Below are 16,585 nucleotides of genomic sequence, written 5' to 3'. Positions count from 1 at the left end.
GATGAGAAGGGACTGTGGTGTGGCCATCCTTCCTGGGGGATGATTTCTCGCTTTCTGTCTCTCTGTCTCTCTTTCTGGCGAGTGCATACACCCCATAGCAAAACCTCTCCAAAAAAAAAAAAAAAAAGGCCTTTATCCATTAAGAAGCTTCTATAAGGCATCATTTTAGATCTTCCTGGGGTCTTAACAAAGTCGTTTACAGGCTCACCCTGGCCTTGACCTTTACTCTGACAACATTTTCAAATTTGACAAGTTTTTACCCTCCAAAATAGCTGGGAAGAATAGTTTTATTTTTTGAACTCAGCAAGTTCTGACTCCTTTATAGTTCACCCACATTTTGTTTCTTTTTTAGTTCTTCTCTATTTTTCTCTTTAAATCTTATCATTGCAGCTGAAGAACACCAGTTGGCACTTATAAGACTAGTTCTGACTCTGATCAGAAATCTCTTTAGTTAGATCACTGAGTTTGTTAGGCAGAGGTCCTGGTTTCTATTATTGCAGGCAACCGTGTTGCTAAGCTTTTCACCACTATGTAAAAAGGCTCCCTTTTCCTGCACTTTTCAACAATTTTCTCATTTTCCTTCAAGTCTTCATTGACAGTCTTCTGGAGCCCTATCAGGTTCTCTTCCAGCTTCTGCCTGCCACACACAGTTGTAGAGGGAACACCACATGTTTTAGGCTTTTCTTATGGCAGTATCCCACTTCCAGCTCATAACACCTATTCTCATCATAATCGTTGCATCAAAAACCACCTCAAATTTGGCATAAAACAATGACCATTTTGCTGGTTATATAAATAGGGTATGATAGGGAAGGTCTTTCTCAGCTCCACAATGTTTGTGTCCTCAGAGGGGAAAACTTGAACACTGAACACCACTTATTCTGTGCCTGGACTAGGATGTCTCAAAAGCCAGCCTTGACTGGAACTGGGACTGGAGTACCCACATATGGTCTGGACTTCTCATAGCAAGGCTGTCGTGTTTTAAGAGGAGTCTCCTGAAAGTGAGTTTTCCAAGAGAATCATGTTGAAGTTCCATGGCCTTTTCTGACCTGGCATCATAGATTGTGTATCATTTACCATATTCTGTCAGGATTGATGACTTAATTCATAGCTTGAGATTTGTAGGACTACCTAGGAATGTAAAGTTCAGCTGCAAGTCCACCCTAGGAATGCAGTTGTAACTTTCAGGGAGTATCCCCTCACTACTTTGCTCACAGCAACGTTTCCGTTGTGTCCATGTCCGTGTCTGAGTCTTCTTATAAGCACATGCAACGATGGAGGCCCCATCTTGATGCCTAGTTACTTCCCGAAGGCCCCGTTTTTGTTTCTTTGGCTTTCAAATTTTTGCCATAGGGTGTATGTGCTTGCCAGAAACAGATACAGAAAGAGGGAAAATTATAAATCACCCCAAAGGGAGGGAGTACTGCAATGCACAATCCCCTCCCCACCATTCACCTCTCAGGATTTTGGGCATGCCTGCACACATGCCCGGTGTGTTTTTCAAGCTGCCAGGTCTAGGACTTGAACCGTGAAGTTGACCCTTTAACCACTATACCACCTGCTGGCCCCAAAGGCTCACTTAAAAAAAAAAATGTTCATTTCTCCCATGGGATTTGAATTCAGAGCTGAGTAACAATGGAGAAAGAGTCATCCACTGTGGGAGGCTGCACACCAGTGAATATTGCCGGTTTCTCAGAGAGCAAACAATTTCACAATGACAAAGGCCATGATTGGCTCCCCTTCAAAACCTCACCTTCAAAACCATACTCTGATTGGCCACTTCCCATAGCAAATCAATGAGCTTAGAATCCCTCAGATTTGCACATCTGGCACCTCATGATTGGTCTACAAAATCAACCAGTCATAACCCACCTTTTACAATTCTTCATTCAACCAATCACTGCCCACCAACATGTATATAACCACGATCCCTGGCCCACAATCGCCAGACGACCCTGAAGACCCTGAAGAGCTGTGACACCACGTGGTCTCTAGACAACCCTGAAGAGTTGTAACACTGCGTCGTCTCCGTGATGTAACACTATGTCGTTTGTCCTCACTCCTTCCCTCAGGAAACCTGTTCCACTGCCCCTGGGTCAGGACAATCCACACTGCTGGTGTAGATTGTGGCAGAGAGGCAACCTGCTTAATGGTCAGCAGCTTCCTGTGGGAGCAGCAGTAATTATGCCCCCACAGAAGCAGCAGAGAGCTTCTGTGGGTTGGGGGTGATTTCTAGAAGCGCCACCTAGAACCTGTTCCTCAAGCCCTTTTAACAATGATTTTGTACACCTAGCAATAACTGGTAATTAGTGGATTATGCTGTCCTTGGGAGAGATCTTAAGGGCCTCTGTGGTTTGTTCTCCTCCCTGCCTCCAGGAAAATGAAAATTCTGTCATTCAGACCAGGTGATTGGCTAAGTAACCTGTTTTTAAAGGTCTCTTGGAACTAAAATCTTTTTTCCTTCTTTCAGAGAGATTTTTGCTATAGGGTGTGTGTACTTGCTGGAGAGACAGAAAGACATGGAGAGACAGAAAGCAAAAACTCACTCCCCAGGAGGGATGGCCATGCCATAATACCTCCTTGTCCATTTTCTTCTCAGGATTTTGGGCATGCATGGACTCCAACATGAGTTTTAAGCCACCAGGTCTGGGACTTGAACTGCAGTCAACTATGTGGGAGTCCAGCAATGTAACCATTACACCAGCTGCTGGTCCCAGAACTAAAACATTTTAATCTCCCTTCCTAAATTACCTAATGTCTCTTAGAGTCAAACAGTCTCTCTTCATACTAAAGAAAACACTTTATATATCATTAGAATTTATTTCACCAGTTTTTGGGTTTTTTGACTGATTTTTACATCTTACATGTGAGCTATTAGAAAATTTGAAATTATATTTGGGGCCAGAATTATATTTCTATTAGATGTGCTATTCTATTCTTTAGCCCACTGTATCAAAAATACTGTTTGGCTGATCTTGTGGCCCAGTAGTTGAGGGATCCCGATCCCAAATGCCCAACCACAGTTTGAATCTAGGCTCTTGAGGCTTGAAAAAACATGCCAGTCATGTGTGCGTGCCCCAGATCCTGATAGGAAGGAGAAATGGAGGAGAAGGCATAAAGACATCCCATTATGGAGTGCTTTCTCCCTTCTCTCTGTGTGTGTGTTTCTATCTCTCTCTGGCAAGCACACATACCGTCTGGTAATTTAAAAATTACTATATCGGAGTTAGGAGGTGGTGTGGTGGTTAAGACATTGGACTCTCACATCACTGACTGTGGTCTGAGTCCCAGACCTGGCGACTTGCCATCTCACTCTCCCTTTCTTTGTCTCTCTCTGGTCAAACAGAAGAATAGCAATACATCAAATTAAATAAATAATTCTTTTAAAATATTATTGTTTCAACAAGTAATCAATATAAAAAGTTACCAAAATCCAATCTTTGAAACCCAGAGTTATTTGACACAGTCCATCTCAGTTTGGACCAGCCACACTTTGAGTGGTTTGTAGCCACATGTGGCCAGTGATGCCTCTGCTGGACAGTGCTCTAGTCCACTTTTCTGTCACTCACAACTGAACACCTGAAATGGGGTAATTCATAAGAATGGAGATTTATTCAGCTTGTTTATTCAGTTTAGAGGTCCAAGATCCAGGGGCCACATCTGGTGAGAGACTTTTTGATGGTGGGGACTCTCTGCAGAGTCCCAGTGAGGCACGGAGCACCACGTGGTGAGATAGAGTAAGAGCGTTTGTGTCTTGGGACCAGCAGTTAGCATAATGGTTATAATGCTGGAGTCCCATGTAGTCGATCACGGTTCAAGTCCCGGACCTGGTGGCTTAAAACTCACGTCAGGCGCATGTGTGTGTGTGCCCAAGATCCCCAGAGGAGAATAAAGGAGAAGGGATTGTGGTCTGGCCATCCCCCCTGGGGGTGATTTCTCGCTTTCTGTCTCTCTGTTCATCTGGCGAGCACACGAGCCCTATAGCAAAAAAAAAAAAAAAACGAAAAAAAAAGAAAGCGTCTGTCTGTGTCTACCCGTGCTTCCTCACAAACCACTAAATATCTAGTGACAGAAGCCCCACTATGATGCCTAATAACTTTTTGGAGACCCTGCCTTTCTTTGCTTCTTTTTCTTTTTTTTTTTTAATGTATTTTTCTTTCATGTATTTATTTATTTATGAGAGAGGGAGAGAAAGGAGGAGGTAGGCCCTCTCAACAGGGTCTTCACGCTGCAAACCATTCTGGCCTCAGCCAGTCAGGATCGTAGACACCTGCATACCTGGCCTGCACAGGGAGACCTCAGAGTGTGAACCTGGACCTTCCCATAGGGTCTCAGCTTCGCGGAGTGTTGTATTGCTGCTGCGCCATGGGGCCGACCCGCAATACGACTGTTAAAGCCGGTCTTACACATGGCTGTGTGTGGTCCTTCCTCTTCACTGGTGGGAGTTTCCACAGATACCAGGGTCAAAGGAACAGCTGACACCAGGACAAGGGCTTCTATTACCACTTCAGAATGCAGCAAGCATCTCTAGAAGTCACAGAGAAAAGCTGAAATTATGAGGTTGTTTTGCTTGTTGTTTGTTGATGGTGTGTATATGGTATTTTAGACTGTTATGCTGTGGTATAACCCTCCTGTCTCAGCCTTCCGAGTAGCTAGGATGCCAAGTGTGCCACTGCACCTGCCTTTTTAGGGGGGGCTGGGAATTGAGCACATCCACGTGGCCCCAGCCCGTCCAAAGTGGCATCCAGTGTGCACTACTGAGGCTGGGCATGAAATTATGAGCTTAATATTGCCCACAGCACTCAGAATAAATCAAAGCATGTTTATTCAACGTACATAGGGCTTTTTAACATTAATGATAATACTGGTGTTAAACAATGCATGACTGTGGTTTAAAGGCACACAGAAAAGGCAAAGCTAGTTGAATGAAGGGGACAGTGAGGTCAGGAACTATTGATGACATAATGGAACTTATCAGTAGCAGGGAAGTCCCTCATCTCTTTATTCCCTGTCTCCTTTCCTGTACCCAAACTAGTTTCTTAAGCCAGACGCTCAAATATACCAAATATACTTAAGGGGTCTCCCTTAGGCCTTTGTGCTAGACAGCTCTGATGTATTCTTGATGGCCCTGCACCCAGTCATTCTAGGCCAAACGGATTTACCAGCCTAAGCATGATCTTTGCCCTGTTGTATGCTGCAATAGGTGCTGTCAGTTTGAGACGCAAGACAAGGAGTGGGGGCAAGGCAGATGTGAACTTACGATGCAGCACTGGAAGAGTAGCAGCCAGAAAGCCCAAGGGCCCTGCAGCCTAGGGCCCCAGAAGCTTTGAGCACAGAACCACTCCTACTCCAGCCACAAGAAGCCTAGATAGCTCCTCTTGCATTAACGTGAGTCTTGTTATCACACCTTACAGTAAATCCCCTTTCTTTTAGCTAATGTTAATGAAACTCAACTCCTTACAACCAAACAAGTCTAAGTTAAAATTGTACAAAATTCTGAAACCCCAAATATAATAGATATCGCTTATGTTTCCAGCCTGCATTCTTCCTTCTCTGTGAACTGCCCACCTGATAGTGTAAGCACCAACAGGCTGGTACCCTTATAGTAAGGGTCCCCTATAAGTCTTTCAACCGAAGATCTTTGTCTAAGACACAAGCACAGGCATCTTGCAAGTTACCAACAACTTGTGAGTGCCGACAGATGCCAATAGCTGCCAAGTGCTAGGAGCCGAGAAGTGCTTCCCTGGGCAGGTAGAGATGAAGCCAAGCCTCAGTCTATAAATTGCTCTTGTCAAGAAGCACTACCAATATTCATTCAACAAATGATATTTCTATATATCAAAATTCAAACAGATTCCAATTTATTGTATGTGAGTCCAATTTTGTGGGGTGAACTTGAAACCCAATTATTGTAATTATTTTTTGGAACCCAGTTATTATTTCCTTTTTAAAATTTTTTTTAATTTCCCCAATCATTATTTATAACACAGCTTTAAAAAAAAAAAAAACTTTGTGGGGTCCAGCATATGGCATGGTGATTAAGGCACTGGACTCCCACCTGGCTGATTGAGTAATTCGATTCCTGGACCCAGCAACTTGAAAATCACACTGGGTGAGGTGTGTGCATGCCCAAAATCCCAGGAGGAGAATGGAGAAAAGACTGTGACATGGCCATTCCCCTAGGGTGAAGAGATGATTTGTCACTCTCTTTGTCTCTCCAGCAAGCACACACACAGTAATTCGATTCCTGGACCCAGCAACTTGAAAATCACACTGGGTGAGGTGTGTGCATGCCCAAAATCCCAGGAGGAGAATGGAGAAAAGACTGTGACATGGCCATTCCCCTAGGGTGAAGAGATGATTTGTCACTCTCTTTGTCTCTCCAGCAAGCACACACACCCTATGACAAAAAATAAATTAAAAAAAAAAAAAGAGAAAACGTTCCGTTTAATTCTTCCACCCCCAAATGTCTTCCAATTAATATTTGGTCTAGCTGGTATGCTAGCTGAGGACGGCTTACAAGGAACACAGAGCAGCCCAGTGCGGGTCTCACTTGAGAAAAAGCTGCTGACTTTCATTATGGCTTTCTGGCCAAGTGGGGAAGGGTCCAAGTCTGTGAGAGGCAGCACTGCAGAACACAGCTATGGAAGGACCCACAGGAAAGCAAACAATGCAGTAATGTGGAGTGTGTTTATTGAAACAGGTAGTGGAGACACCTGGAAGGCCTCCGAAAGAGTCTCTGGGAATTTATATAAATGAGTCAGTTATCTGAATTAGAAGCTCTTTAAGTTAGGTGGGTTTTGCCCAGTTTGTATATACTGAATAATATTTGTTCTCAAAAAATTAAATTCATTCAAATAAAGACTGTGGAAGAAAAAATAATTAGGTTTTCCCCTAGGGAAAAATTCTCTAGAAGTGTGACTTTTTTTTAAAAAAAACTTCTTTTTCTCTTAATTGCCAGAGAGTATATGTACCCACTAGAGAAAAACCCAGAGAAAGGAAGGAGAGAAGGAAAGAAACAGCCCTCCGTGGGGGTATGGTCATATTGCAACCCCGTCTCTGTTTCTCCACTCTGTTGGAAAGTGGAGCACACATGCACGTGCCCAGCATGGTTTTTAAGTCACCAGGGCTGGGACTGAATCACAGACAGACTGAATCACAGGCTGTCTTTACCACTAAGTGAAGTAGGGCTGGCTTTACTTTTTTTGAGAGAGATTTTTGCTAGAGGGTGCATGCGCTGGCGGGGAGAGACAGAGAAAGAATGTGAGAAATCATTTCCGGGGGGATGACCATGCCATAATCCCTTCTCCTCCATTCTTCTTTTAGGATTTTGGGCATGCACACACATGTGCCTGGCGTGAGTTTTAAGCTACCAAATCTAGGATTTAAACAGTGGTTGCCTACATGGGAGTCGGGTGATGAAACCATTATGCTATCTGCTGGTCCCTCAACAGGGTCTTAATGCTGCAGTCCACCCCCAGCTTCAACTAGCTCAGATCATAGGTACGTGTATACCTGATGTGTTCAGGGAAGTCTCAGGACGTGAACCCATGTGGGTCCAGTGGTGTTACCACTATGCCAACACCGGCCCCTTTATCTTTTTAAGTATGAGAATGCCAGGAAAATGTCTTTTTATTGTTTCAAAAGTAACATGCTTATTTAAAAAATTAAACCTTACCAAAAATGTATTTATTCAATGAATATTTATTTAAATTTGCTACAGGGCATTCACTGTGCACTCACTGGAGAGAGAAAGAGAGCGGGAAAGTGAGAAAGCATTCACTGTGGGGATGGCCTTGTCTCAATCCCTTCGCCTACATTCTCCTCTTGGGATTTGGGGCACACACCCACACATGCTGGGTTTTTCAAGTTGATGAGTCTGGAATTCAAACTGCTCAGTCAGCCATGTGGGATCCAGCCACCATAAGAGAGACGGCCTTCAACAAGTATTTATTTAACACCTACTAGGTTTAAGACCCTAGGCGAGAGACTTAATAGTATAAAAATACATAATCTTCTATAAACTCACCTTATGGAGGAAGCATTATTCACAGTTTGGTGCAGTTTGTTCCACACTTAGCACATGTCTGCATTCTAACCCATAGTGATGTCTGTAGCCCCTGGTCCTTTTGCTGAGGGCCTAGGTCAGAAACCATTGCTCTAGAGGTCTTAGGTGAAATGATTGGTATTAAAGATTTCTTTTTATTTTTTAAATTGCAGGGTGTGTGTGTGCTCACCAGGGAGAGAAAGAGAATCCCAATGGGCATGGTATACTGTAATCCCTTTTTCTCCACTTCTCCATTTTGTTGAGACTTGCGGCATGCACATGTTTTTTAAGCTGTCAGGGCTGAGATTCAAACCACAGTTGGCCATGTGGGATCTGGCTCTGAATATGCTGTGCTTAACTACTATGCTACAAGGCTGGCCTAGGTTTCACAGACTTCCGCCTCTGCACTACAGGCTGATAGTCAAGAATACACAGGACTATCTATCCTTGACCAAAGTCTCCTTTTCCAGTAGAGTTCAAGGCCAATACCACTGTATAGTCGATTCTTTTTCTGGCAGAAACACAGCTCTTCTTGATGGGAGCCACAGTGATGGGAGCAGGTAAAAAAGCTTGTGAAAATCAACATTTCTTATCCATTTCATCTGATGTTGGGGAATGGAGAACACATCCAATTTCAGATTCAAGGCAGAAAATGGGTACTTAATCAGTTCGTGTCTTGGAGTCTTACAACCTAATCAAGATCAAGTGTTGAGACCAACATTCCAGCTGTATTTGAAGGGAGGGGAGGTTTCACGCTGCTCTTACACTGTGGGGATGGATTCTGCTCTTACAGAGGAGTTGGTGGAGCAGGTACACACCCACATCCACATAGCTTTGAAGAGGTTATTTTCATAAGTCTCTGATGTCAGCATACTCCTACGTCAGAGATGCCTGCAGACGTGTATTGGGTGGAGCATCTGTAATAGATTAGCTGCCTGTCATTACACCTTGCTTTCTGTGTTGCAGTTTAATGATAGACCCGGGAAAGGTCAGGGAAGGTACCCTTTACAATATATATCTTGGGAGCTTTGATTAAATAAATTATTTATGCCATCTGCTGGTCTTCCTAGGACTCACCTTTTCATTATTAAAGATTTGTACATTTAACTTGTATTTATTCTATACACAAATGTGTCTAAAATAAACCTTCAAATCAAATCCATAAATGTTTTATAAGGAATGTACTGAATGACAGAACTTGATTCTGACCCATATCTTCTATTTTTAAAATTTACTCATGTCCAAGACTAATTTAAAAAGATATTTATATATTATTTAGGGCAGAGCTATTATTCTCTAGTCTAGACTGAGGTCCCTAAACAGCACATATTTTGGACTTCAAAGCCTTTATGAATATCAAAAAAAACATATGGTCTTGATGAATAGTGAAGTTTGTCATTTCTCCAAAAGCTCATTTGGCTAGAAAAATCATTAAATGACTCTTCCTGTAAGAAAATCTTGTAATGAAGGTAACAAAGTCATTTAAACTGTTTCCTGTGCCCCCTTCTTTACCATCTGCCACCCTATTACTCTTACCTATCTCATTACAGTACATAGTCAAGTTGGAAGAATTCTCAACATCACCCGGGATTGATGTTTCACACCGAATTCATGTACAGAGTATTAAGGAATTTGATGAGGTGCAAACCAAAGTGCTTACAGAACCTTCCAAATTGAATCTCGGGTGGGGAAACATCTTTTAAATTACAAAAGAAAACATGCCAATTGTAGTAGTTTTGGAATATGCAGGCAAGCACAAAAGGGGAATAACAATAATCTATTTATATAATAATCCTTACTCCAAAAGATAAGTGATATTAACATTTTGGTGAGTATCTTCTCCACATTAAAAAAAAGCACATTGGGATGATGTCTTACCTACTGTTTTGTAACTTGCTTTTTAAATTTATGAACATAATATAGTCATTTCTTTATGTCATTATTCTTTTTTTAAAGAATTATTTCATTTTATTTATTCATTCATTTAAATTTTATCAGAGAGAGATGCAGAGAGAGAGAGAGAGAAAGAAAGGGAGAGAGAGAGAGAGAGAGAAAGTGATAAAGCAAGCCATCAGGTCCAGGACTCGAACAGTGGTTGGTTGTGTGGGAGTGTCCAGCGCCTTAACCACCATGGTCCCCATGTCATTATTCTTCTAACATCTGGCTTCACAGAATTCCATTGACTAAGATGAACCATAAAGATTTAAGTAGCCCTGAATTTATGGCTCTTTAGTTTGTGACCATTTTGGGGGGGAAGTACAAAAGAAATGAGCTGCAATGAGCATTCAGGTAAATACATTATTAGTGTGTATCTTCCTCAGGGTAATGAGAGAAATTCATTTTAGCAGAATTTGGAGGATCAAAAATTAGGAACATTTTATAGGTTCTCAGTCCATGTTAAATAATTGATCACTGACAGCGCTCAGGAGATCAACTCTGGGGTTAAATCCTTAGGCTGGTTTTAGTGTTGCTCCTCCCCTAGCCTCGAAGGAAGGAAAAGCTCCCTGGTCATTTTAGCAGGAAAGGAATTTCCTGAGAAGAATCGATGATTTTTATAAATGACAATAAACTGAGATGTTTTAGGAGAATAACTGTTTAAACTACAAAGAGTCACTATATTTTCCTAAACCCTTTTTCCTTTTTTTTAGTATGAAAAACATGCATAGCAAGACTGCTATGTACAGCTGCACAGGTCAACCCAACACAACTTTAGGAATGTCATTTACACAGTTCTACGGTTTGAATGTGTCTCCCAGAGTTCTTGTGTTAAAAACTTAATTCCTGGGGGCCAGCGGGTGGTGGGTGGGTAAGAGCATTGGACTCCCACATGGCTGACTGCTGTTCGAGTCCCAGACCTTGCGGCTTGCTTTCTCACTTTCTCTCTCTCTCTTTAATTCTGTTCCTCTTTGGTCAAATTAAAATAAATATATAATAAAATTAAATAAAATAATTCTTAAAAAAAATAAACTAATCCCCAATAAGAGGTAGGTCCTTAAACAGGTGATTAGGTCATGATTAGGTTCTGTTCTAATGAATGGATTAATGTTATTAAGAGAGTGGGTTTATAATAAAAGCAAATTCAGCCCCCTCTTGCTCTCTCTCTCAAGCACACTCTTGCCATGTGATGCCTTCTGCCATCTTATGACACAGCAAGAAGACCCTTGCCAGATGTGGCCCCCGATCTGGGACTACTCAGCCTCCAGAACTGTGAGCCAAATAAATCTCTGTTCACATACACCCAGTCTGTAGTATTCTATTATTCCAATATTAAATTAACTAAGACACACAGATTAGCTATAAATAGTGCTCTCTTAGGTTGTACAATGTAGCAGTCTTTTGCAGATAGTACACAAATCGAAGGTTCAAACAAATACACAATAAAGAAGTTAGTTTCTCTTACACCTTGTTCCCCAGCTGTCCTATCTAGGGCAGCAAATCACTAGTTTTTGGGTTTCCTTCCCAAGATATTCTATGTACATACATATATTACGTATGTGTATGGTCTTTTTTTTTTTTTTAAACACAAATGGTAGTGTATTATAGATACTGTACTGGTCTTTGCTTTTTTCATTTAACAGCAGATCTTTTTTTTTTTTTTTTTTGGAGAGGTTTTTCGCTATAGGGTGCGTGCGCTCGCCAGACAGACAGAGAGAGAGAGACAGAAAGCGAGAAATCACCCCCCAGGGAGGATGGCCATGCCACAATCCCTTCTCCTCCATTTTCCTCTCGGGATCTTGGGCATGCACGCACACGCGCCCAGCATGAGCTTTAAGCCACCAGGTCCGGGACATGAACCTCAGTTGACTACGTGGGAGTCCAGGGACATAGCCGTTACGCTGACTGCTGGTCCCAACAATAGATCTTTCAAACATTTGCTATAGAGTATATGTGCTTGCTGGCAAGAAAGAGAGAGAGAAAAATCACCCCTCAGGAGGAAATGACCATGCCACTGTCTCTTCTCCTCCATTCTCCTCTTGGGATTTTGGGCATGTATGCACATGCACCTGGTGTGTTTCTCAAGCTGCTCGGCTCAGGACTTGATCTGAATAGTAGGCCATGTGAGATCCAGTCACCTTAACCACGATGCTACCAAGTAGTCCATTTGGTAATTATTCCATATCAGTATATTTTGGGTTACTTCATTTTTTTTTTAAAGAGAGATTTTTGCTATAGGGTCTGTGCACTTGCCAGAGACAGAGAGAGACAAAGAGAGAGAAAATGAGACCCCCCCCCCCCAGGAGAGATGGCCACAGGGCAACCCCTTCTCCTCTATTCTCCCTTTGGGATTCTAGGCACACTCACACATGTACCTGGTGTGAATCTCAAGTCATCGGGTCTGGGACTTGAGCCATTGATGACCATGTGAGAGTCCAGCACCTTAACCACACCACCTGCTGACCCTGCTACCTCCAATTTTTAACAGCTGAATGATATTCCATTACGTGAAAGTTTAGGACCCTTTCTTCATAAAATCTGTAGGAATCATTTTAAAAACAAATATGTTTAGAGGGGACCTCCAGAGCTATTTAGGGCCGGTGGCCATAATATCCCCAGAAGGCAGGACTACGAGATTTGTCAGGTAGCAAGCATCTTTGGCTCTGAATCACTGTGGGGACTCTATATTTTAAATCTGTAATTTGTGAAGGAAGAAAATAAATCCCAGGGGGGAGATACATAAAGGGGGAAGAAACCCTTTTAGCCTAATTCATGAGAAAAGTGTGAATCATGAGAGTTAGAAAACTACTTGGAAAAACTGTGGGTTAGCAAAGAGGCTAGAGAGACCAATGCATAAGGGTAGAGCAATAATAACACTCTAAAAATAGCTGGTGAAAAGTCTCAAGCTCCAGAGCAGCAAAAATGTGATAGAAAGAAAGCTGCACAAGAAGATAGAGGGCAACAAAACTCACAAATGATGATGAAGACGGGGAGTTCAGCATGTCCATATCATAATTCATCCTCATGCTTTCTAAACCCTGTTCCTTCTCTGCTCCTTACATCTGATCTTATAGTTCTACTCTTTGGACTTGAAAACTAAGAGTCATTGTGAACTTCTCTTCTCTTATGCCGTATCTGGAAACTCTGAAATATTTTCCTTTCAGGCCCTGACTTCTGGCTGCAGTATGCATCATTCTATAGGGCGATCTCTCCTTACCCTCTGGTATGGTTTAGTTAACTCATTTTTTGTCTTTCCATGACTAAACCCCAGATGGGACTTCTGGGTTCTGGTTGAATACTGCCATTCAGTACCCCACCCCCACCCCCAGCCCCAGTTGGTGATCCACATGTCCCATGCTGAATCTCAAAGCTGGAAGAGTGAAACAGGAGCCAGTTTGTTAAGAAGTCAGGGTTAGAGAAATAAGTTTTGGAGTCATCCAAAGTGTTAGGGTACGGAATGAGCTGCTGTAACAAAGATACTTCAAATTCTGCGACTAGAAAAGTATTTGAGCTTATTTCTTTCATTAACAACCAGAGACAGTCAGTCTAGGGTTGGCAGGTGACTCTGTACCTGTGGCTTCCACCTCTGGCTCCAGCTTCTGCCATTGAATCTGCACTGCTGTCAGGAAGAAGGATGGCAGAGACAAGCAGGGGGTGCTGCTATGATCTGAATGCCTCCAAAACTCAGGCATTAAAATTTGATGAGCCATTTTAAAGGTGTAGAGAGGGTGGACACTTAATCTGATTATGGTGTTGAAAGGTGGGAAATTTGGGAGGTGACTGGGTATCAAGATGGGGTCCCATGACAGAGTCCTGGAGGGTTTATACGGAGGGGGAATGACATACGAATACACAACACGCTCTGCTCTGCACAAGCTCCTGCCCTCCACCATGTTATTCACCAACAGGAAGATTCTCACCAGATGTGGCCCCCGGACCTACAAACTATGAGCTGAATAAACCTCTATTTTTATAAATTATCTAGACTCAGTTAATTCTGTTATAAACCACAGAACAGACTAAAATGGATGACATGTCTATTATTTTAAGAGCACGACCAGGAAGTGGCCCATACTGCTGCTGCTCATAAGCAATTGATCAGAACTTAGTCACAGTCTCACACTCCATAGCCAGATGAATTTCAATAACAGAGGAGACAGATGGGATGAATATTGGTGAGAACTAGCAATATTTGTTATATTCATGGTGGCAGTTAGGCTAGGTGGCCTAGAAATAAAAACACTCAGGAAGATTTCTGGGTAGGGCTTTTTTCTTTGTGGGGGCAGGAGGTGGTAATACATATTAACATAAAATTTGCCATTTTAACTTTTTTTTCATTTTAGTTTGCTATAGGGTGTGTGCACTTGCCCGGGTGGGGGGGAGAGAGAGAGAGAGAGAGAGAAATCACCCTTCGGGGGGATGGGCACACATCTCCTTCTCCATTCTCCTCTCAGGAGTTACAACTGGCAGCTTCTGGTAAAGGCCCTGTCAGAAGCCGAAGATAGAAACCTTGCTTTATAACAGCTCTCGGAAAAACTAGAACAGCTACAACAGCACCAATTCAGAACGGAGTCTCTGTGACCCAATGCCTCCTCACTAGGCCCCACCTTTTATTTTCTTTTTCTTTTTCTTTTTCTCTTTCCTTTTCTTTTCTTTCCTTTTCTTTTCTTTATGTGTGTGTGTGTGTGTGTGACATTCTTTTTAGTTAAAAAAAATGTTTTTAAGGGACCAGCAGTTAGCATAATGGCTATGTCACTGAACTCCCATGTAGTCGACTGTAGTTCGAGTTCCAGACCTGGTGGCTTAAATTCACGCTAGGCGTGTGTGCATGCGTGCCCAAGATCCCGAGAGAAGACATGGAGGAGAAAGGGTTGCAGCATGGCCATCTCCCCTGGGGAGTGATTTCTCGCTTTCTGTCTTTCTCTGTCTTTCTGGCGAGCACACACGCCCTGTAGCAAAAACCTCTCAAAAAAAATTTTCTTTTTAAAGAGCTTTTTGCCATAGGGCACATGCGCTCTCCAGGGAGATAGAGAGAGACGTAGAGAGGGAAAGGGAGAAATCACCCCCCAAGGAGGATGGTCACGTCACAACCCCTTCTCCTCCATTCTCCTCTCAGGATTTTGGGTACGCACACACGTGCCCAGCCTGAGTTTTAAGCCAGGACTCCAACCATGGTCCACTACAAGGGAGTTCAGGACATAACCATTATGCCATCTGCTGTTCCTCTTTTTTTTTTTTTTGCAGAGGTTTTTGCTATAGGATGCATGCACTCACCAGAAAGACAGAGAGAGACAGAGAGAGATAGAGAGACAGAAAGAGAAAAATCACCCCCCAGGAAGGATGGCCACACTGCAATCCCTTCTCCATTCTCCTCTTGGGATCTTGGGCAGGCACACACACACGCACCCGGTGTGAATTTAAGCCACTGGATCTGGGACTTGAATTACAGTCGACTACATGGGAGTCCAGTGACATAGCCATTATGTCAACTGCTGGTCCCCCTCTTTTTTGTTTTAATTTTTTTTCAGAAGGCATGTGCTCTTGCCAGAGAGAGGCAGTGAGAAAGAGAAAGTGAGAAATAACCCTCCCGGGAGGATGGCCATGCCACAATCCCTCCTCCTCAATTTTCTCAGGAGTTTGGCCACACATGCACAAGTACCTGGTATATTTTTCAAGCTGCTGGGTCCAGGACTCGAACTGCTCAATGGGCCATGTGGGATCCAGCTGTCTTAACCAACATGCCACCTGCTGCCCTGGGGCTCCTGCTTCTAATATTGCCACACTGGGACCAAGCCTCAACATGAGTTTTGGTAAGGACCAACCACATCCAAATTTTAGCAATGGTTTAAGTCCAATTCACCCAATGAGCTAGTAACAAATTTCAGATCAGCATTTGAGTTTTCTGATGCCCCAACCAATGTTCTTTTATTATTATTTAACTTTATTCATTGTCATTTTTATCTTATTTTTTTATTTTTTGAAGTCAACCAGAGACAGACAGAGAAGGAAAGTGAGAAAGCAAGCTGCCAGGTCCAGGACTCAAACCGTGGTCAGCCATGTGGGAGTCCAGCTGCCATTCGCTGGCCCACCAACCAACGTTCTTAACTGTGTCTCTCCCTTGCATTTTGTGTAGGTGACCCCTTTCTTATTTCCCTTGGAGTAGGAAAAGTTCAATTACAGAGACTCTGGGGTGTTTTGTCTGCAGAGGGTGGGGAGGGTTGGTTCCTAACCTTACTGAATGCCAACTTGTAGGCTTGTGGCAGAAACAAGAGATATTTCTTTAATTTCCCTGCATTAAATATAAAGCTAAACTTTTTAATATTTTTCTTTCTCTCTTTCCATGTATGCCAAGAATGTTTAGTGAAAAGCACATATAAGATGAATTGTGTTTCCATTGAGGTGTTATAAATGGTTAAGGTATTCTTATGTCTCCAGACTTGTGGATTCATTAGGACTAATAAGAAAATTTCAAATTTTGAGAACAAACTAATGATTGGTAGTAGGATTAGTTCTGAGATTTGGTGATGATGTAACATTTAGTTTCCTTTTAAACAATTTTTGCCAGAGGGTGTATTTGCTTGCGCACATGTGCCCATGCGAGTG

This window comes from Tupaia chinensis, unplaced genomic scaffold (assembly GCF_000334495.1).
Source record: "Tupaia chinensis unplaced genomic scaffold, TupChi_1.0 Scaffold000341_1, whole genome shotgun sequence".
Classification (NCBI taxonomy): Eukaryota; Metazoa; Chordata; class Mammalia; order Scandentia; family Tupaiidae; genus Tupaia; species Tupaia belangeri.
Note: the sequence above shows the minus strand (reverse complement) of the source record.